Genomic DNA, 24,369 nt, shown 5'->3' with positions numbered 1-24,369 from the left:
ATTAGATAAATCAATAATAATAAGAGAGAACATTTACATAGCACTTTAAAGTTTACAAAATGCTTTAGAGATATTATTTTAGTGATCACCATAACTCTGTGAGATAGGTTTTATTATTTCCATTTAACAAATGAGGAACCCAGGGTCATTGAGTTACCAAGTATCTGAGCAGCAATGGGGATCAAATAGGATTTTGATTTCACTTTTAGGACTAATGATAGATAGAAGGAAATGTCTTTTGATGAACTATGTGTATCTATGTACATACACACATGTGCGTGTGCACATGCATTTATTTATTTATTTTTACAAGCACTTTATTTTTTGGGAATCATTTGACATGAAATTATACAAATAAAATTTTATAAACACAAATCCACATGCCATAACCCTGATTATAAAGAACAAAGTACAAACAAGAAAACTAAATGAGCCACTCTATATTGGACAGAATTGTGTCTTGTACACTTGAAGTCCTTTACAAAATAGTCATTTCAAATCAGTAAAAGCTGGTTCTCTATTCAATGTTGTCATGCTATAAGATAGGTTTCTGTAGTATCTGCACCTGCTTTCTCGTAGTTTTCCTCTAGTATGACTGGCTGATAATTGTCTTGCTGATTACCACTCCTTTGGGATGCTATTCCATGTATGCTTTGTTGACCTTGCCCTGACCCCTAGATCATATGGTCCACCAGCTGTCGCACCTTTCCCTCCTTTATGTTGTTGCTGTTGTTGCTTGCGTACTTCTTTGGGCCGTGCAATTTTGATTTCACACTTCCCGTAACCAATTTGATGACATCTGTTTTCTAATAATTTCATTACTGGTTCTTCATCTGTATATGTAGCAAAATAGAATCTTTTTTTTTCCAGTCACTTTTCTGTGTGTAGAAAATTAAATATTTTCAGTCTTGTGAAATGTTCCAAAATATTCTTTGATTTGTTATTCAGATGTCATCTACCCCAAAATACTCTTTTAGGGGGATCCTTTCATTTTAAAAATTTGGACATTTTAGGGTCTATCCACTTGCTATCCTGTATGTGTTCTTTAAGTTCCTGGACCTTATCAACACTGTCAGCATCTTTGAAAAGCACGAATCCAAATTCCTTTGATCTTCCAGTGACTAGATGCATTGTTAATGATGAAGTCTACAATCTTGCCAGAACAAGACAGGTATTTGGCCAGTTCTTTCTTGCTTGTATCGCAGCTTAGCCCTCCAAAAAACATTTTACCAAGGTCCTGCTCATTCTTGTTCATGTAGATTTTGGACTCTTTGGTTGAACTCCATGTTACTGTACTCATTCATGTCCTTTCCGGTGACAGGGCTGTCAGCTGGGGGCAGGTGGCAAGGAGACAGAGTTGCAGTGGTGGCAACTTATATGAAACTGGATTTAAAATGACAGGAAGAGCCATCATTACACATCTAACAGATTGTAAGAAATACCCAGCAGGAGCAATTTCAGAAATTTTAGGAGCTGCATCTATTTGAGTAAATAATAGCTTTGGGTAACCTAGTGGCTTTAAGAGTTATTTATCTCTGAAAGTGGCAACATTTCTAGTAAGAATCTGATTATCCTATTTTTAAATAATTGTGATGTGCTCAATATATAAAGGTAATGCTATTGAGCTACTACCAGCAGGCTATCTTCTGTAAGTGGTTTTTCTATTACTTATGATAGATTGGCATTGAACCATCCATACACTCTCACCTGGGTCCCTAAACTTAAAGACATGCATTTGTGAGATGGCTGGCAGGGGCTATGGGTGAAGTTTTTCATGGAATAGACCAAACATAATTAACCCATACAGGGAAAAAATCAATGATATTTCCTTGCAATGACAATTTGCCTTGGCTCTGCTACTCACTAGTTGTCTAATCCCAGGCAATTTCACCTAATTGTTTTGACCTTCATTTCCTCTTTATGAAATGGGAATCATACTGCTTGCACAAGTGAGCTGATGTGAGGAAAACACTTTCAAAACCTGAAGGTTTTTCTAAAATCTTATTTATTTTATTCTGAACTTAAGAAATAACCTAGTATTTTCATAACAGTAGAAAGAAAAAAGATGATAGCACATAAAACTGCAAATCTATTATGTACAACTTGCTATTCTTTTTATATATTTAACAAGGTTATCATGTATCGTTCTTTTTTTTTCTTCATTTTTCTTCCCTCCTCCACCTACCCTAGAGATGGCTCTATTAGACACAAATATATATGCATATATATTTGTATATTTATACATTATATATGTAAAATCATTTTTAAAGGTACTATATAAACACTACTACTACTACTCCCCCCTTTTAAATTAAATTAATACTTATTTGTGGAATAAAACAAGCATTTCCATAATATAGCATAATGACAAAGATGATTGTACATGAAACTGTACAACTTGCTATTCCCTTCAAATATAAAACAAAATCATCAAGTAAATTTCTTTTTTTCCTCCTTTTTCCCCACCCTATTACTACTATGATGATGATGCAGGCCCAATCATGTCATCCCCCTCTCCTGTTCAATAAACTCCTGTGGTTTCCTGTTGCCTCCAAGATCAAATACAAAATGCTTTGTTTGGCAGTCAAAGTCTCTCATGACCTAGCCCCCATCTACCTTTCCAGTCTTCTTAAACCTTACTCTCTAACACATACCATTTGATCCAGTGACACTAGTCTCCTGGCTGTTCCACAGACAAGACACTCTGTCTCTCAGCTCTGGGAATTTTCTCTGGCTGTCCCCATTCCTGGAATACTCTCTCTTCTTTGCTCTGATTACTGACCTTCCTGATTTCCTTGAAGTCCCAACTAGGATCCCACATTCTACTGGAAGTCTTCCTCACCCCTCTTGATCCTAGGATTATTTTCTGTTTATCCAGTACATAGCTTGCTTTTGATTTGATTGCATGTTGCGTCCCCTATTAGATGTGAGCTCCTTGGGGACAGGGGCTACCTTTTGCCTCTTTTTGTATTCCTAGTACTAAGCACAGTGCTTGGCACATAGTAGGCACTTAATAAATGTTTATTTCGTCTCCTCCAAAAGGTGTAGTGGCTAGAGAGCTGGCCTCCAAGCCAGGAAGAACTGGGTTTCAGGTCCTGCCTTTGATACATACTGGCTTTGTGACCTTGGGCAAGTCATATAACCTATAAGGGGTTCTAGGATGAGGAAATGTTCTGTACCAATGCAACACCTCTGTAACATAGTCTCAGAAAGTTTCTTAGAGTACTGAGACTTCAAGTGCCATGCGTTAGGTCACCTAGTGTCTGAGACAGGATTTGAACCCAGGACTTCCTGATGATCCAGCATTCTATCCACTATATTACATTGCCTCTGAAGATCTGGGACTTGAACCCAAGTCTTTCTGACTTTGAGGCTAACTCTATGTCCATTATGCCACATTTTCTCTTTTATTTTTGTTATAGAGCAAAAAATTATTGAACATAGAGAAAATGAGAAAAGAACAGTTGAAAAAAAGTTATAGCCTTTGCCTCACTCAACTCTTGCTTGGTTCATCTGATGAGCTAGTTCAATAAATATATACTCCAAGATATTGTTCTATTCAGATGTCACAGAATCCCAGAGTTGGATGGAACCTCAAGGCTACCTACTTTAACCTATGTTTTAACAGAGTTCCTCTTTACTTCACAGTGGACAAATGACCTTCATATCTCCAGTCTGCAGGAAGCCACTACTTTGTGAAGCATCTGATTTCACTTTTGGGTGACTCTATGTAATGTTTTCTTTACTTGAATCCTAGGTTTGTCTCTTTACAACTTTGATTTGCTCTTCCTTCTTTCCAATGAGATAATATTTGTAAGGCACTTAGCACATTTCCTGGCACATAGTATGTATTATATAAATGCTTACTCCTTCCCTTTCCCCTAATTCTGCCCTTGGGATCAGGCAGAGGAGGTCTTATCCCTCTTCCAGGTGCCCCTGAAATATCTGAAGACAGCTGTCATATTCTCTCCATGTCTTTTCTGCTTCAGGCTAACCATCACCAAGGCCTTGTGGCTAGTACTTACATAATCCTTTAAAATTTGCAAAGTGCTTCACGTATGTTAACTCATTCAATCTCCACAACAACCCTCTGAGGTAGGTGCTTTTATTATCTTTATTTTGCAGGTTATAGAGACATAGTGAGGTTAAATGACTTGGCTAGGGTCATACAACTAGTATCTGAGCTAGTGTTTGAACTTAGGCCTTCTAACTCCAAATCCTTCACTCTGTCTATTGCACCATTTATTCATCTAAGGTTTCCTCTTACCAATTCTCACTGATACTTTTGAGGTAAATTTTGCCTTCTTTCTTAGGGCCTCGGGTTCCTTTTGTTTGTTGCCTAAACTTTGGGCATTTGGTTATAGATATCTGAGGTCACAGGTTTTATTACTGACTTATTTCAAATTTTTGTCTCCTGTAAACTTCTGGGTAATATCAACTATTGTACTTTTTTATTCTTTTTAGCTACTTGTAGTATTGTAGTATTGTGTCTAACTTGAAGGACACACACACATATGTGCATACATATACATATATATATACATAGAAACATGTGTATATGTAAATATGTAGATGTTTATCTAACTATATATCTGCCTATATAATTTTCTCCCATCCCCATCCATTATAGTTTAAAGTCATTTTGATAAAATTTGCATGACATTTGACAAATACTTTCTTACTGGGTACGTGTACTATGTCTCTGGCCAAGAATCTCCATTCCTTCATTGTAAAGATCTGTGATTTGGATGTCCAAATTCCATTCTTAGCCACCATCTTCTTAGCAAGATTTTTACTTCCCAAACTAATTTTTTTCTTACTTTGAATTGACAACAGTGAAGAGAACAGAATTGGTGGTCCTATGGTAGTCAATTACCCATGTCAGACTTCATAATTGTTGGCAATACTTTTTTAGATTCCTTCTAGTAATATTGTTTGTGCCCATCTGGATCACTAGAAGGGGTTAGCTGTTATCCATTTTGATAATTCTTAGAAGATTTTCTGTTATGCCTTAAATACATGACTCAGAAAGACAACAGACTTCTCTATTGATGTTATCTCTTGATAAATAGCTGTTTTTAGTAATGCTGAGGAGGCAATCACCAATTACTGTCACTTCTTCTTCTCTGACCCTTACTAGATGGAATCTTACCTGATACCTTCTGTGCCTCAACTATATAATTTTTTTGTGGATAAATAACATCTTGCTCCTAAGAACATCTCACTCTCTTCTCGTCTTTTTCTTTCTCTTTCTTCTCTGGGTAACATTCAGTTATTCCACTCCAACATTCTGACAAGAGTCAAGTTTCCTCTCCTATACCTCAGTTTTTTTTTTTGCCACTTTGAAGCCTTGTTCTCTTTATATTAGGAATGCTTCATTCTTCTTAACAACCTGAAGTGTGGAAAGACATTTTCTGAGTCTCTTTATTTTCTTTTCTAGGAGCAAGGTTTGCCTATGCCTGGTATACAAATAACAGTTGATTGGCTGTGGCAGAAATATAGCACTCTTGATGCAATAATTGTACAATTTCTTCTAATTTTCATAATAGTTGAGATCTCAAGCTTTATTTTATTGAAAAAAACTTAACATTAAACACCTGGTTAAAACTTTACTAGCAAACATACAACTTGATATAAAAATAGAACTTGAGAACTTCACTCACCTTTGTTTCCTTGGTCTCAGCAATTCCACAAGTTCATCAAATTCCCCTTAAGCCCTGTACCAACCTTTTCTTTTGCCATTTTGCTCTACATTGAAAAGCCTCCCAATCAAACCTATCTTCTCTACTTGTTTGTCATAGTCCCTGACATTCTCACCATTAGTAGGCAGGAAGGAAATAAGCATTTGTCAAGTACCTACTATGTGCCAGGCACTGGGCTAAGTGTTTTTCAGTATTCTCTTATTTGTTCTTCACAGCAACCTGGGAAGAAGGTGCTATTATTATCCCCATTTTATAGTTGAGGAAACTGAAGGAAATTATCAACTCAGTGTCACACAGTTAGATAGAGTCTCCCTGACTCTAGGTCCAGTGCTTTATCCACTGTGTCACCTAACTATGTGATCATTCCTTTGAGTCAAAGTTTTGAATGACTCTTTTATAATAAAATTTTTTTCTAGGAGGGGTTGTCAATTAATCAGCAATTTTTTTCTGGCTCCTGTTTTGTGCTAGGTATAATTGCTTATTATGGATTTGTTTATCAGGGTAACTTTAGTCACCTTGAAAGAACCCAAGGAAATAGGGCACAAGAGTAATGCATTTTGATAAAGCGGAAAGAGTTAGCAAAAGTACAGAGTAAGGAGTGCTGCTAGGTTAAGATAGGATTAAAAATAAAGTTCTTTCCTTTTTGGTAATCAACATATAATCAAAACAATAGAATGGTATATTCTATACCTATCCAAATTTGTGTAGCTTCAATCGTAGTAAAAACAGATAAATGAATAGCCACTGGCTCTTGTGTGTGTGTGTGTGTGTGTGCGTGTGTGTGTAATATCATTAGACACAACAATGTGGTAGAAGTTATAGAATCAGCTTGTTTTATAGTAATGGCAAGACAGAGAGATATCTGACTTTAAAAAAAATCAAAGTACAGCACAGTATTATCATTTCTATTTTAATAAGATGATATCACAGAATTATTAAAAACTTGAAAATTGAACATGTGTATATATGACATACATATTATGTATATATACATACATATGTGTATATATATGTGTCTATATATATATATATATATAAAGCTTTAAGTATTTTAGTCATAAGAAATCAGTCCTCATTAGGGAACAAAAAAGCATGGTGACATTAGGAAGGTAATTGTATTCTTGCTGCTCCATCTCTGTATTTGAATCCCCATGGAGGCTCACAACAGAGTCATTATGGAACTATATGAATGAAAGCAAATTGGATATAAAAATTGAAATGAATCAATGGGAAGTGCAATTTTTGGTATTAAGGTTTTCCTAAGGAAGCAGCTTGGTCTGGTAGGTAGAGATTAGTAGGGAAGAGTTACATTATAATCCCAGTTCACCATGGGCTTTGCTATTTGACTTCCATTCAATTGTTTAACCTCAATTTCTTCATCTGTACCTATTGTATAATTATGCTAAACTCATCCCAGCCAGCCTTAGAGAAATGCTGTTAGGATTTGTGACAATTTAAGAAGTGTGTTGAGCTGAGAGGATGATAATGGAAATTATCATTATTAAACGAAACACAGTATAATACAAATTTATGTTCTTTCATATATTTCATTCAAATGATTCCCCTAAGCACTTTAAAAGCATAATTGGATATTCAGAATATAAGTATTGTAGCATAGGGGAAAATAATTTTATGCAGTGTTTTGTAATTTGCAAGGAATAAGGTTAAGATTCTATAGATAGCCAGCTATAAACATATTGAATATGAAAATAGTATACATGAAGTCATTGGTTCAGGAATCTGAGAATTAAAAGACAGTTAACAATGGAACTGAATGCATGGAATAGATTGCTCACATTTAGAAAGTTCATTGACTATTCTGAATTAACTAAACCTGGAAAGATACATGGGGAGAAAACCAGTATAGGATGTTAGAAGATGGTAGTTTAGCATTGTTGTTCAGTCATTTCAGTCATGTCTGATTCTTTGTGACACCATTTGGGGTTTTCTTGGCAAAGATACTGGAATAGTTTGCCATTTCCTTCTCCAGCTCATTTTACAGGTGAGGAAATTGAGGCAAACAGGGGTAAGTGACTTGCCCAGGGTCACACAGCTAGTGTCTGAGGTCAGATTTGAACTCAGGAAAATGAGTCTTTCTTACTTCAGGCCTGGTGCCCATCCACTGTGCGAAGTTTAGGATTACATAAGTAATAAGTAGCAAAATTAGAGACCTCCAGTCTTCATAATTTAAATTCAATATACTTTCCATAATTATATTCTCTATTAAAGTACTTTTTATTCATTCAGACTCTTTGGAGTACACTTTGCAAGGGTAGGATTTGTGACATAAAAAGCATCTTGCATCTTATTAATAACCCCGCCCCCCCAAAGTGACTAAAGGAATATCAACAACTTCTGTCCTCACTTTCCCTTCTAGATATAATTTTATGAAAATGATATTCCCCCACTTGGAGGACATCCTTTATAGTATTATTAGGGAACAGGTAGGCTTTTGTAAATAATCACAAGAAATCACATCTTTATCATCACACAATTAGCTAAAAGTACAGAACCCAAGCTCTCAGTGTGTTTATTGTTTCTAACTATTACAAAAGCATTTGATTTGCTATAATAACCACTACCTTAAAGGCTCTCATACAATATAGTGTTTCCCAAGCATAAGTCAAAGCTATGCAAGATTCCTTGAAAGATATAACAGATAACTTTGTTTCATGACCACCCCACCCCCTCTGCCCTGATTGTTAATTATTATGTGAAGTATAAAACAGAAAGGCATAGACTCACTGAAAGGTGTTTGCTGCTGTTGTGGAAATGATCCAGTGTTGAATCTAACTTGATGAGGGTTTCCCTTGAAAATACGGAGGGTCTTCTAGTACACCTGATTGCAGATGACATATTGTTCTATTTGCATGAAGCCCTAGAACGTTTCTTTGGGTTGCCAAAACCTGTACAATCAGGTGGGTTTTTACAGTGTTTTCATCTGGGTCAAACAGCACTAGGCATGGAGTGGGGAGGAAGTCAGCAGCCTAACTCCTGGGATTGGTACTGAAAACTGGGGTGGGGGTGGGGGATGCCTGGGAATTGGTGCCTAGTTGATTTGCAAACTCTGCAGGTGGGAAAAGGGGCTTTTGGTTGTTATGACAGGCCTTTCTTTGGGTATTTGAGTTTACTTGGCTTCTTAATTTAGAAGATGGGGAGGTTGCTTGGGTCCTTACATGGAAAAAATCTTGTATAGCCAGTGTATTCTGCTGTCCGCCAAACAATACCCTGAGAAATTGAGGAAGGCCTCCAGTACATTGGGTGGACCCCTTGTAGCAAACTTATGGAAGGATGTGAATAAGAATTACATAGGATGGGAAGGCAAGAATGAGTTGCAACCATCCATGTTGCCTTGTTGTAGGGAATATTCACTCTAATGAGATCACAAATCCATGGGAATATTTGAGTATTGCTTGCCAGTGCTATACATATTTCAGGATTAGTTACTTGTTCAATTCTCTATAGGGCTGGGAGCCATAACTAGGAATTCTTGGGCCCCAGGAAAATTCTATTGAGAAAGGTGGAAAATGGAGCAGAGAACAGTCCTTCCTAGATGTAAATATGCTGAAAGATGGGGTGGCCTATTTCCCAGAAAACCTGACTCATGTCTCTGCAACAAGCTAGCAGTTCCCATCCCTGAAACCCTCAGAAAGAAGAGGGAGAAGGGCAGGCAGTGGAGTAAGGGGGGGCCTCAGAGTTTGGCCCCTGAGGTGCAGAACCATAAAGGTAATTTAGAATGCCTACACTAAAGTTCTAAGTTTAGAAATCCTGATCCTTCCTTATTATTGGTCCTGAGTCATCAGGCTATGTCCCAAATTAAATGATATAGTACTGGAAACACTTTGCAATTATTTTTATAAATACCACTTAACCTGCCTTGTTATTCAGGACAACTATCACAGATTTTGGTCTGCTTTCATTGTTCTTTATCAACTTATCTGCACTTGGCTTAAGTTTCATTTAACTAGATACTCAGGTTGGGGGGGGCGGTTCTCACTGATTTGTAATCAAAGCTTTTACTTGGAGACAACCAACTAAGAGCTAAAAGACTCATCTTAATTAGTTGGAATCCCTACCCCTACTTGGTCTTTTTTGCCCCTTTCTCCTAAGAGAAGCTCTCTTCTCTATGATTGAATGAGAAGAATGGAAACTTATCAGTCTTACATTATTTACCTCATAGTACTTCTTTGAGGAAAGTGCTTTGTAAGATAAAGTCCTATATAAACCATGAGATAATCATTTTCTGAACTTGAGCCATTTACTATAGCTAGTGTTTACATAGCAGTTTTAAAGTTGCAAAACTTTTATTATGCATGATCTCATTTGAACCTAACAATAGCCCTGTAAGATATGAGATAAATGATTATTTGTAACCAATGACTTGGGGAGATCCAGAGTTCCTCCTTTTTCTAAAATCCTGATTTTAAAAAGTTCAGTCTCTTGAAAGACATTGCTGATAATGGAATTGGACTAACTTTCTTGTTCAAGACCCCACCAAGGGGTAGTAGCCATTGTGTTCTGATCAGGCTTGGGAAGGGTATAAATTCTTTGAATAGATTGTCCAAGTCTGGGGGTGGTCTGGGTATAGAGATAGTCTCTCTGTCCAAGGATGATATGATGTCACACTCAGCCCCTCCCTGTAATATTCTTTCTTTCATTAATTGTTAACCAATCAGAGTTGATTGCCACTCTTCTTTCAAAAGAACAAAGAAGCCCTGAGACCACTGCCATGATTGTCCTTGGTCTATGAGAGCCCAAATGACCATCCTTTTATTAGTAAACATGCTGGCCTCATTAGTAAAATGATTAAATTACCCAGAAATTATGTTTCTTGAACCTTTTAATCACTACAGATAGACACTACTGGTAATATTAACCTCATTTGCACAAAAGGTTCTTTGAGACATGGAGAAGTTAAAGGATTTGCCCAAGATCTCAGAGCTAGTAAGTGTCGGAGCCAAGATTAAAATCTCCTGACTCTAGTTCACTACTCTGGCTATCATAATAGCCAGATGATGATGACATATTCATTTTTATTATTAAGAGGTTGGAGAAGTTAGATAGAGGCTAGAAATTTATTTTATCGCTTCATGAAGGTTAAAAAATTACCAACTTTAAAAAAAATTACTTCATTGAGCTTTTTGCACATCTAGAAAATATTTAAGTAAACACTATCCAATTAAGAGGCATATTTAAAATTTATTCATTTCTAAGTGATTAGGAGCTACATTGTAAAAACATTCCTTTGTATGTTGAGAAAAATAAACTGGTTACGGTCTGAGAATGAATCTAACATTAAGCAAATATAGCATATATGCCAAAAGATAATACAGTATGTACTAGAAAATTGTCTTTTTTTTTTCGTAGAAGTGATGTGTTTTCTTGGATAGTTCATAACTTTTGAAGGTACTTTTTTTCCATACTGTATATTATTCACTTAAAGTAAATACAATTAGCCCCTAATGTTTCAGTGTCACAATGAATATTTTTTCCCATAATGAATATTTTAAAGGACTATAAATTTACTACTACCTAAAAACATATTACTTAGTACAATCAAAATAGTATTTTCTTCAGTTTAAACAAATCTGATAACATCAGAAGTTTATAGGTGACATTTTACTTTGCCTAGTCTGCCATCAGCAGCATTTAGTGCTAGAGAATATTTAATCCTTTTGAGTGACCCTAATCATGCAATACTTTCCTACAGGGAAAATTTATTCTCCATCCTAGTTAATGACTATTTCATACCCTTAAGCATAATTTTTGTCTACAGTAATAGCATATGTTATCCTTATTCCCATAAATAACTGATCCATTTTTGAAAATTATTAAGCCATTCCCCTCAATAATAATTCATGACAGTAAATTCTGTTCTTTAATTATTGTTGGAAAGACTAGCTTGGATGTAAGAGAAAGATTTGGGCTTAGTGTTTTATAATGCTGGGGCCTACTTTATTATTGAAAAATTGTGTGATCTTTGGAAAAATTCTTAGAATCTCGGTTTTTCCTCTGGTAGTTGAAGCTGACCACTAAAGTTTTTTTACTTGCCTTGAGAAGGTGGCTTCGATCTGGGTAAGTTTTCAGGGAATAGAAAGAACATGGTGGCCACATAGTGTAATGGTCAACTCTCTAGACTCTGAATCCAGTGATGTGGAGTTTGAATCTGGGTGGGAACTTTAGTCTTGGGAGCTAGGTGGTATAGGGGATAGAGTGATGGACTTAGAGTCAGGAAGATTTTAGTTTAAATCCTGCCTCATATACTTAGCTGCATGACTCTTGCCAAGTCACTCAACCTTTCTCAGGCTCAGTTTCCTCATTTGTAAAATGGGGATGATAATAGCACCTACCTCACAGACTTGTGAGAATCAAATAAGATAACATGTAAAGTGTTTGTAAACCTTAAAGTGCTATATAAATATTAGTTATCATTATCACCATCACCCTCGTCGTCCTCCTCCTCATCATTACCATCTCCATCCCCATGATGATCATCATCACCATCACTATCACAATCGTGGTCATAATCATGATCATACTCATCATTTTCATTACCGTCATCATCACAATCATCATGATTATCACCACCACCACCATCATCATCATTATCATCATCTCCCTGGGATACCAACCTCTGGGAAGCTCTGTGGTGACTTCTATCTGACAATATTTTGACAATGTTTGCCATCATCCTGTGTAAAGAAAACATTTCTAAGATAGCTGTGAAGTATATTGCTAATTCTGCAATGACTACTTCATTGCTATCTTAGGCTTGAGGAACATAATTGTGGGAGGAGGAGAAGCAAATGTTCTGACCTTGCCAATGTCATCCTTTGGACTGAGGTGGCTTGGGATCCTCATCCAGACTAAAGAGATCATACTTAAGTAATGATTTATTATTGAACTTTGTGTCTATTTCTCAGAGCCAAGTTAGGAGATAACGAATATCTCTTCGGTGGAGGCCCTTAAAAAAAAGTTAATCCCTGGTTGTGGCAGCAGTAGAGGGAGGGATTTATATAGCATGAAATCATTCTTTCAGTGGTAAGGAGGAAGTAACATGGGCATAATTGTTTTGATTACAATTGAGATGATATTTGGGCATCTGTGACTGAAGCTGTACAGTTCTAGTTTTGAAAAGGTTCATGCCTCTCTAGTTTTAAAAAGCACAAACAATCCAGGTATATTCAGGGATAACAGTGATGAGGTTTCCATTTTAGCTGTGTTAGCTTTGTTCAGTCATTTTTAGTCATGCTTGATGTTTCATGACCCCATTTGAGTTTTTTTTTTTTGACGAAGTTATAGAGTGCTTTGCAATTTCCTTCTCCAAATGAGGAAACTGAGGCAAATAGAGTTAAGTGATTTGCACAGGGTCACACAGCTAGTAAGTGTCTAAGGCCAGATTTGAACTCAGGAAAATGAGTCTTCCTGACTCCTGGTCTGGCATTCTATCCACTGTGTGTGTTTACCTTTGTTAACAGCAAGATAAAGAAAGAAATTCCCCCAGAATAACAAGAATTGCAGTGAACCTTCACTCAGAAAAAAGCAGATCCTTTCTCTGCAGGTTGTGAATATGTTTGTTCCATAAATTGTCTTCATTGATAGTACATCCTTTTGGCGCAGATGAGTTTATATATTAAATGAATGGAAGATACTAGCACCATGAAAGTACATTCAGATGAATGCAAAGAAAGTGCTGATGTAACATTTAGCTTCTCCTCTCTCTCTCTCTCTCTCTCTCTCTCTCTCTCTCTCTCTGTCTCTGTCTCTCTCTCTCCCCCCCCCATCTCTCTGTCTCTTTGTCTCTCTTGGCTTTTCTTCACTTTATCTCTGTTTATATCTCTGCCTCTATCTGTCTCTCCCTTTCTCTCCTAAATATAGAGGCAGACTACATTGATTACCAAGCCTTAAACAAAATAGTCATTTGCAGCAGCTATCTGCTGTCATTAATCTCAGATATTTTGGTTAGAGTCTAAGAACAGCATGAATAGTGGATAGAGCATGTACTAGAAGACCTGTACTTAACTCCTGCCTCAGACTCTATCCTAGGACAGTTACTTAAATTGCCTCAGTTTCTTTATCTGTAAAATGGAGAATAATGTTTCCTACCTCAGAGAGTTATTGTGAGGATAAAATAAGATAATATATGTAAACACTTTACAAACTTAAAAGCACTATATGAATGTTAGCTATTAGCATTAAGAAACATGTATCTATGCATATTATTCTGAATTTATAGAGTTCTTATGATTTTTTTTTTAGACCTAGTGACAGGGATAAGTGGAAAAGAGCCTGCTTGACACAGTTTGGACATTATGAATGCAGTCAGTTGTGCTATAATGCTTGTTGTGAAAACTCAAATTTGTTCCAAAGGGATTGACTTATTATGGAACAATTTGAGTATAATGTTAGTTTTTTGTGTTCGCTGATTCAAAATTTCATCAAAGAAAAAAATGAGAGAACACAGAAAACTGTACAACTTCACAACAACTTGCTAATTGCAACCTTTCCAATGCCCACTTCCATAAGTTAACTTCAGTTCTTTTTCAAGGTAAAGTGCTATATTTATTATATATCTTCTGGTACAATAGGCCCTATGGAAGGCAATGGGCTGGTCTGACCCTCCTCCCTTTCTCACCTTCCAGAGTTCACCAAGCCCCCAGCCACTCAACTTTGCCAGCCTGACCCTGTGGGAACCCAGGTGTAAGTTGTACAACAACCCATGGCAGGGGATGCCACTATTAATTATTATAGTATTTATTTCTTAACCATTCAACATGCATATAAATGTACTACCATTTGATTTGGCTCCTGTCTTTTTTATGTCACTGATGAAGTTGTGCCTCTAACTTCATTTCCCCCATAAGCCCTGTGGTTTTAATTTCGAGATTTTTAGCAACTCATATTTCAAGTTATAGCAAAGCTGACTGCACCTGTTCATGCTCTTTGGCTTAACCAATGCATTTTCAGCTTCCCAATAATAATCAGTGAGGTTCTGGCAGACCTTCTTGCCCAATACATTTGTCTTATTTAAATAATATCCCAGTTGTTTCTCAGGATGAACAGGAACATGTCACAGTTTCAAGAAGTACTCAGTTAGTTCCTTAGCCACAATTTATGTTGCAAGATTGAGAAGTGTATTTTTCACTTGGATCAGGTAATCTTGCTGGTCTTTGTGTTTGAATTGGAATGGCTACAAATGGGAACAAGCCACACATAACTGCTGGCAGGAATCAAAGACTTGGAGTGTTTCCTAGTGACAGAAAGAGAGGCAATAGTTTAGTGGATAGACTTCAAATCAGAAAGACGAGTTTAAATCTTTAGCTCTATGATGATGGATGAGTCACTTAATTTTCTTAAGCCTCAGTTTCCTCATATATAAATTGGGATAATGGGATTGTCTATGTAAAGTATTTTGCAAACTTTAATGTGTGATATAATTATCAATTATTATTGTTGCTATAGACAGTTCATTCCAGAATACCTGAAGCTGATGGAGCTTTATCTGTTTAATAAAGAAGAGAATGTTGATAAGTTGATTGTTGAACTGAAAGGTGACTTTTTTTTTTACCTTGAAGAGGGTTTTTGTGGCTTTGTCCTTGTCATGACATTTGAAACCAAGTTGCCCTTTCTTTGAGGAAGCAGAGGCCTCCGAAAGGGTGTGGGAGTGTGGAGTAGAGAGGGAAGTAGATTATAACCCAAGGCTGTACATTTCCTAGTAGCATAAAACCTTTGCCAGTTAACTTGACTGGAAAGGAAGTATTCTATAATGGCTAATAGCCATCAGAGAATTAACTGTTAGCTATTAAGTCTGCCCTGGCTACCTGGCATAATAATAATAAATAATAATAATTATGTCATTAATTTAGTACTTTAAAGTTTGAAAAAACTCTTTACATATATTATCAAAGCTTTGGGTACTTTATGTATTATTATTCTCATTTTGCTGATGTGTTAACTGAGACTCAGACAGATTAAATGATGGCTTATGATCATTATTTGGAATGAATGAGACATTCAGTTAGGGTCCTAAATTACCACAAAATTTTAGTCTATTTTAGGGAAGCCTAGATTTTTATATGGCTACCCTGTCTTTTGGGCTTTGTTATATTTATTTTGCCCTTTGGGTGGTTCCAGGACTGAAAAATGCATTAGTGGACCCTGATTGAGGGTGGCCTGGTTGAAGCTATATTGAAGCCCTTGTATATTCATAGCAGTAATTCAATTGAACAAACATTATTTAAATCCCTATTATGTGCAAATCACTGTGCTATAGGATGATGCTGTGGAAGGTAGAAGGCATCTTCTGTGATTCTTCAAGAAGCAAGTTGATATGCTACCACACCATCACTCTGTTAGGCAGATGTTCAGGAAAGGAAAAACCAAGAACTCAATCCACCAATACTATTAATGAACACATTGGGCAGAAGATCACCATTATTATGTTCAAGGGTATGATTGGGGCTACCACTGCATTGAGGCATCGATGGAGAAAAAAAGTTAAATAGATTTGACTCTTGCAAAACCTATGCAAATATGACATCCAGTGGGCTGTTAAAATACATCATCTAGAGGGAAACCACCATCCTTTTGGTGGTAAATCATCTTTTTAGATTTTGCTACTTGATTCTGTTTTCCAGAATAACATTTCCTTTACAGGCAGCGTATTTTCTGAAGAAGCTCTTTCCTCTACGTCGCTTCTAGTAGTTTATAGATAAATTTTGGAAAGGAACAAAAAATGTTTAGAATTTAGCTATTGCTCTCTGTGACCTCTCACCCACAAGCAAATGGACAAATAGACATGGATCAAGAGACCAAACAGCTTCTGTGTTGCAATGCATAATGTCTATGATAGGACTGTGTTTGGTTCCTTCTAGGGGTAGAATTTATTAAAAATACTGTTAAATACTCTGACTCTGGATGGTCACCTTGTCATGATTCTCTCCTCTAATTTGTCTATTGGATAAACCCAAGACTCAACAAATGACAGCACTGAAAAATTTGGAAACACTTGAAGACACAATCAAATTATGATGGGAGTGCGAATGTGCAAAGCAATGGTAGGGATAAGTTGGGGAGGAGGAGCAAGAAGGAAGAAAGTTTCCTTTATTAGAACTAGAAAACCAAATCTGGTTAAATCATACATACTTCCGTGTATGTAGACACTCTCTGGCTCTAGATAATGTTTGACGTGGTTCATGATGTCCTGGTGATTAAAATTTGTGACATGCATTAGAGGAACCTCAAACCTGGAAGATTCCTCGTATCTCATATCTCAATGAAAAATATCTCCTCAAATTTCCATAGCAACAAGCAACAATAATAATAACTAACATTTATACAATAATTGAGGGATTGGAAAGCACTTCTATCATCTTATTTGATTCCCACAAGAACGCTGTAAAGTAAGTGCTATTCTTCTTCCTAGGAAACTGAAGCTAAGAAAGTTAAGTGACTTGGCTAAGGCAGAAAGATCTGAGACAGGATTTAAACTTGGGTCTTTCTGATGCCAAGTTGAAGATTCATCTACTACAGTGAGTTCCCTCCCAATTACAAGAATGAACTTTTCTACAGAAGATAGGATCCCAAGAAGAATATGAAGTGCAGTGTATATTTGGATTGGAGATAAAAATCAGGACACTGATACTCCTTGAGAGGTTGCAAATGTCATATGTTACAGAGCACATCTCTTTGTTATAGAGCATCATCTCTATACCTTCCTTTTTTTTTCCACCAGCACCTTGTAGATTTTTTGAATCAAGTTTCTTAAAGGCAGGTGCTCTCTTTCCTTCAGGATGTCTTCAGCAGTGAGGACAGTAGGGAGGGAGAGAGGAGAAGAAAGGAGAGTTATTTAATATGGACGAACAAACACATAGACTTTTAGAGACATTTCTGACCTAGTCACAAACATAAAAATCTTATCAAAACAAGTTCTGCAAATTGAGATTATGATCTTTAACTGTACCTCTGAAGATATGATACAACAAACTTCCTATAGATAGGATAAAATTGTATTACCATTTCTAAGTCCTCCCAAAAGCCATGTAGACTTTTTTTTGAGAGATTCAGAAACATAGATATATATATAATGTACATATGTACATACATACATACTGTATCTGTAATTATGTATATATAATATTATGTATAATTTATACATACAGGTAATTTATATGTGCACATCATGTGTATGTATGTGTATGTATGCATATCTGTGTGTATGTATGTATGTATATGTATGTATATCTGTGTGTATGTATGTGTATATCTCTATCTTTATCTATCTCACTGAATCTGTGATGACCACAATTCAGGTCCAGCCTAGGTGCCATGTCAGTAAAAGCAAGTTGAGTTCCCACCTTGTCCCTATATAATGGAAGAAAATGTATATTTTTGTCAAACACAAAATTCAACCATAATCTCTAATATATTTGACTTAATGTGTTTGAGAGGCTGAGGTATATGACTATAAAATCATAGATTTAGAATTGGAAATAATCTTAGAGGATATTTAGTTTAATCCTCTCATTTTCCAGATGAAGAAATTGAAGCCTACATTTTAGTAGTTACATTCATTTTCTACAGATGAAAAAAAATAACTTACTATCAGAGCAAGAAATGGCCATTTTCATACTGTAATTTTATTTACCTTGTGCAAATCTCATTTGCTTTCCCTGCATGGAATATCCCTTTTTATGTAATATTTTAATGTTGACTCCTTTTTTCCTCCTATTTCTTGTTCCTCATTCATTTTCTTTGGCTTCTTAAAATCAGAGATAAAATCTTAACAATAATTTACATAATACTTTATAGTTCACAGTATTATATAAACTATAATGAATCAATCAATAAACCAAAAAGTATTTATTGTCACCACTGTGTGTGATGCACTGTATTAGGCACTAGGGATACAAATACAGTGGATGAAACAATAGCTAGTGATTTCTTTTGATTGTGTTTTTATGATAGCAAAATTACCACAGGAAAAAGAAAGTAGTGAGTGTACTTAAAACTCCATCCTCCCTCTTGTGACCCACAAACTTTGCAAAACTTTCTCAATTATTTTGCACTTAAAGTTTACCATGAGGTTGTAGGTAGTAGGATTGTCACAAGATCACACTGAACATATGAATACTTCTTGGTTAGTTCATTTAAAAAAAATCTTCATTCTTGCCTTCAATATAATTCTAACTTAATGCCTTGTTGTGTAGAGAGGACCCTGGATTCATGAAAGATGTTTCAATGGAAGATAAACTCTGTCAGGTCTCACCAAAATGGGAAGATTATAACAGTATTTATCTTTCATTGTCTGCTGTTCAGAGATTGCTGTTTCTTTAGAGAGTAAAACTGCTATTGGTGACAACTAATTTTGAGTAAGCTAAATCAATAGAATGTGAGCTTCAGTCAACTGTAAGCTTCTTGAGGGCAGCATAGGAATCATTTGTCTTTGTACCTCTAGTACTTAGTGCAGTGCCTTGTGCCAGAAGTAATTTACTAATATATATTCAACAAAATTGAATTGAGTTGAAGCCAGAATCAACCAGTAATAACCAGTTGTGCAAATTGTGTGGGCTCTGTGCTTTACTTGAAGCTCCCTTTTTTTACTCCAGCCTATCTTTGTGCACATATCTCTAATAATAATATCTAACATTTATATATGTTATTACTATATGTCAGGCACTGTGCTAAACTCTTTACAATTTTTATCTCATTTGATCCTTGCAACTACCTTGGGAAGTAGGTGCTATTTTATAGATGAGAAAACTAGGCAGAGAGAAGTTGACTTGCCCATGGTCACATAGCTAGTAAGTGTCTGAAACTGGATTTGAACTCAGGTCTTTTTGACTTCAGGCTATCCACTTTACTTTGCAGCTTTTCTCATTGGATAATGTTTGGTCCTGGTATACAATTCTTGCTTCTGATCTAGACCCCCTTCCCAGAAATCAATACAGATTGAAACCAGGGATCCTGATTCATAATCCACAATTCTGCCTTCTTTATGAAAGTCTGATAAAATAGAGGATAAATGTATTGCACATATATTTATAAAAGACATACCAGTGCTTTGAAGAGTATCTTTAGTACTTACATAAGCTATTATTTTGTCAATGTGGCTATTTCTTCCACCAAAACAGATGGCACCACCCCACTCTCATACACACTGATCATGCCCAATACCTTAGTGGATGCCCTTGAGTTAATGTGACCAAAAGATTCCTCTCCCTATCACCAACCTGCTCATGAGCTTTTCCAACTTACTTAGATTTGTTCTTAAATAACAATCAATTAATTGCAATTATACTGGAATTGCCAACTATACTGAAACGCTTTCTAGTTTGATAGGACCTGCAGAGCCTACACTCCACTGACCTAGATTCTGAGAACACACGAGATTTCAGAAGAAAAATTTAATGGAAGAAAATGTGTATTTTTGTCAAACACAAAGTTCAACCATAATCTCTAATATATTTGACTTAAAACTATTCTAGCTATAAAAATTACTTAAAGATATTTGCTTTATTAGACTGTGGAGCAAACTATTATTTGGTTAAACCATATTTTTTAAAAGTTTTAATTGATATTTTGTGCTGTTACATTATCTTTATTTCTTAATATATTCCCCCTCCTTTCCTGCTCAGTGAGCAATTTCCTACAATAAATTTTTTTAAAGAGACAGAAAAACGCATTTCAACAAGACCAGTCAATGTATCTGCTAAATTAGATAATATAGTTAATATCTCATTCCCATAGTCCCCTACCTCTACAAAGTTGGATATGTGTATATATTTTCTCATTTCTAGGACCAAGCTTATATATATTCCATATTTCTTAAAGAAACTTTTCATTAGTTTGTATTTATGCTTCCTTTTTTGATTCAGTAAATTTCTCTGTAGCAAAAGGCATCTAGCACATTCCCTTAATTTTTTTTAAATAGCTATTTCAACAACTAAATATTTGAAGGCATTATTAAAGCTTTTAGTTGTGGGGTTCTGGAGAAGAACAGTCTTTTAACCTATTCATCTCTTCTATTTTGGTCTTCCCACTCCCATCCTTTTCCCCTAACATCAGGAACAACATTAAGGGGAAAATGTTGTCACAAATGATCCACATGAGAGGGGACTTTGGAAAGGGTGAGAGGGTGGCAATCACCGGTTGTCAAGGGAGCACCTTGGTGATGATGGTGTTATAGATTGATTATGTTCATATCAATCTCAGGGTTTGTTTGTTTTTTTTTGATCAACATTAGAATCGTCACCTTATCTTCTTCATTGCAGCTCCCCTTCCCTTTGTGTGGTCTGATACAGCAACTGAGAAGGTAAAATATTGAGAAAAGTAAAGTATAGGAACAGTAGCCATATTTTCTGAACCAAAAATTATGACATATGGTCTGACAAGGATATTTTATTTATTTATTTTTTAAATAACTCTTAAAAATTTTTTTTATTTTAGGCAATTGGGGTTAAGTGACTTGCCCAGGGCCATACAGCTAGTAAGTGTCAAGTGTTTGGTCTGAGGCCACATTTGAACTCAGGTCCTCCTGACTTCAGGGCTAGTGCTCTGTCCACTGCACCACCAGCTGCCCCAAGGATATTCATTTTAAAAGCGCTTGTTAAAGGATGCTGAAAATCAGCATTGTTCCATCACTTCTTAGCTTTTCATCATTGCTGGTGATATGCTCTGTTCACCATTCATCTCTCCTTTATTTTGGGGGTGATTTGCAATTTGGTCCTTTGGAAACAGATTTTCTATGATTTATAATAATATAATCTCACTTTGACAAATAATGTATGCATACATAACAGATTTCAGCATATTAACTATATGTGAAATAATTCCATAGGGTTTCTATTGTACTGCTTGTCAGAATCTGGGAAACAGGTATTTTCATCTACTTTGTTTTTCCAGTGTGGATGGCTAGTGATTATTTTGAATATATTACTATGATAGCATTATGATACCAACCATTGGGAGGAAAGAGCAGTGAGTGAGCTTAGAACTATATCCACCACCTCTTTCCTGATCCACAGAACTAAATTATTCTGCATTAGCTGTTACATACAGTTCATTCTAAAGTGGTAGCCATTAAGATCTTTACAAGGTCATTTCGAGTACTCTCATTGTCTGGTTCTTAATTTTTTTAAAAAGCTATTTATGCTTGTCTTTTCCACTGCAGTTCTATTCTAATGACTCATTGTGGTATGGATGTGGCCCTGGGTTCTTGAAAGCTATTCCACTGGAACATAAACTCTGGCATGTCTTACCAAGACGGACAGGCTACTAATGGGGGCCTATTGCCAGTTTGTATATCTATTATCAGAATACCAGCCTATCTGGGATCAGAGAGCTATATCAACCAGAATGTTGGAGACCAGATCTTCAAGTTTTAAATTTATATTCTGCAAGATCTCAAGAACACCATGTTCTAAGTTGTAGAGACATTGTGCCCTGTATTGTTTTTCAGGAATTATCTATATAATCAAATAATGCATTCTTAAAGTACTGGAAAAATGTTGCTTATTCTCTTTCTCTCGATTTCCTTTTCTTTCTCTTTTTCCTTCCCATTGCTTTCCTTTTCCTCTTACTCCTCAACCTGTACATAGTTCTCTTTATTATGTTCTTTCCCATGTCATGGGATTTCAAAGAAAAAATTTCCTAGTAATGAAGACACTCATCATTTCCTGAAATAATTTAAAAATGAATTACCCAAGGGAAGCAAGAGCTATCTGAATAATAACGTTTTTTAGGATTAACTTCAAATATTAAAGATCATATCTAATATAGCATTCTTCTGCTTGCAGTTTTTTAACTTAAAAAATTGTGTTCTTTTTTTGGTTGTCTCATTCTTAAGTTTAAAGTTCATTTTGCCTTTGGGGTCCAATTTCAGTATAAAACCTTTGATATTGAAATTTTCTTTTGTTTGAGGAGTCTTTTGGCATTTTTTGTGCAGAATAATTTGAATGTGATGTTGCTGTTAGTGAAAAAAGAATAGAAGTTGCTGGGAAAGACTGAGAAGGGCTTTATAATTTCCCCTTGATATTTTGTTTCTAGGGCAGCAATGTGGTGCAGTGTAGAGCACCATTCTTGGAGTCAGGAAGACCTGATTTCAAATTCAGCCTTAGACACTTGCTATGTGACCCTGGACAAGTCACTTAACCCTGTTTGCCTCATTTTGTTTTGCCTCATCTGTAAAATGAGCTGGAGAAGGAAATGGTAAACAACTTTAGTATCTTTGCCAAGAAAAACCCAAATGGGGTCACAAAGAGCTGGATGTGACTGAAAACAACTAAATGACAGAACAAACTTTGTCTTTACCCCTAGTAGTTGCCTCCTAATGATTAGGTGCAGCTCATTAGTATAGTACAGGCCCAATAATTAGACTAAGTGTAGACATAAATAACCAACCCCTAACCACCACAAAATGGTATCCCACTTAATGTACTCATTTGCATTTATACAGTCTTAAAAATTATTTCTGTAGACAACAAAAAATCACATAAGTTCACTTTCAAATTAAATTGCCAAATATATTGTATGTCCTGACCACATGACCAACTAAATGTGCTCTTATATGATGAGAGAGGAAGCTCAAAGTGTTCTATCAGGTATGCAGCTTTTGCTAAACCTGAGACACAAATCATAAAAGAGTCTCTTCTATGAAGAATCTGGGGCAATATAGTAAGCGTGACTGTAGACAATGAGATGTCTGGAGGGATATATACAAACCACTCAGTCTCCAGGTTTCTGTTCTCTATGGCTCTACTCACCATCCTAGTAACTTTCTCAACTAAAGTGCCTCTCCCTAACCAGGGCTCCCTTAAATGTGTTATTTCCTTTTTTAGAATGTTAGCTTCCTGATCGTAGGGGCTATTTTTCTTTTGTATTTGTACTCCTAGCAACTAAAATAGTGCATGGTACAGAGTAAGTATTTAATAAGTACTTTAAAAATTAATTTCATTCGTCTACACATTCATTCATCCAGAAAGGGTTGGTTGATCAGTAGAGGGGGCAAACATAAACAGAAAAGAAATCCCTAGATAACTCAGACCATGGATCTGCCCAACTATTCCACCATACAAGACTTTGTAAACTTTAAATCCTTATAACATCCCGTTTTTATTATTCTTTTTAATAATTTCCTTGTTCTGGCCCTTTCATTCCTTGTATGTAATTACTCAGCAATAGTAATTTTTGTACATCAGAAATACTCAGTATTTTTCCTAGGACTTAAATACCATGGCTGAATATAGTTGACTGGTCGGAAACACTCACCCACTGAAAAAATCCACCTGCTCCAATTTTAATTCTGTAGACAAACAGCTTTGCTTTTCCTGTTGTGATTATACCATATATAGAGGATGACAAAGCATTTCCTTACCCTAGGGTCCATAGATAGATGGAGATGGGGGAAGGTTTATGAACTTGGATAAGAAAAAAATACATTTTTATTTCAACATACTTGGTTTCTTTGGTAATCCTATGTACTTAACTTTATGAATTTAAAAACATTATTTTGAGAAGGGGCCCATAGGCTTTACCAGACAGTTAAAGAGCTACATATACAGAGAGAAAGAGAGTGAGAGAGACAGAGAGACAGAGAGACAGAGGGAGAGAGAGAGAGAGAGAGAGAGAGAGAGAGAGAGAGAGAGAGAGAGAGAGAGAGAGAGAGAGA

At 36.0% G+C, this 24,369-nt stretch overlaps 1 protein-coding gene and 1 pseudogene across 2 annotated transcripts in view; one reads left to right on the top strand and one right to left on the bottom strand.

Moving 5' to 3' along the window:
* LOC114054252 (carbonic anhydrase-related protein) overlaps positions 1–24,369 on the top strand; it is a 183,067-nt gene that overhangs the window by 63,198 nt on the left and 95,500 nt on the right. The window lies entirely within an intron of this gene.
* On the bottom strand, positions 531–12,393 carry LOC114053804 (annotated as a pseudogene).

This window comes from Vombatus ursinus, unplaced genomic scaffold (genome assembly GCF_900497805.2).
Source record: "Vombatus ursinus unplaced genomic scaffold, bare-nosed wombat genome assembly UNPS02014812.1, whole genome shotgun sequence".
NCBI classification, from domain to species: Eukaryota; Metazoa; Chordata; class Mammalia; order Diprotodontia; family Vombatidae; genus Vombatus; species Vombatus ursinus.
This window is presented reverse-complemented; position numbering and strand designations above follow the sequence as displayed.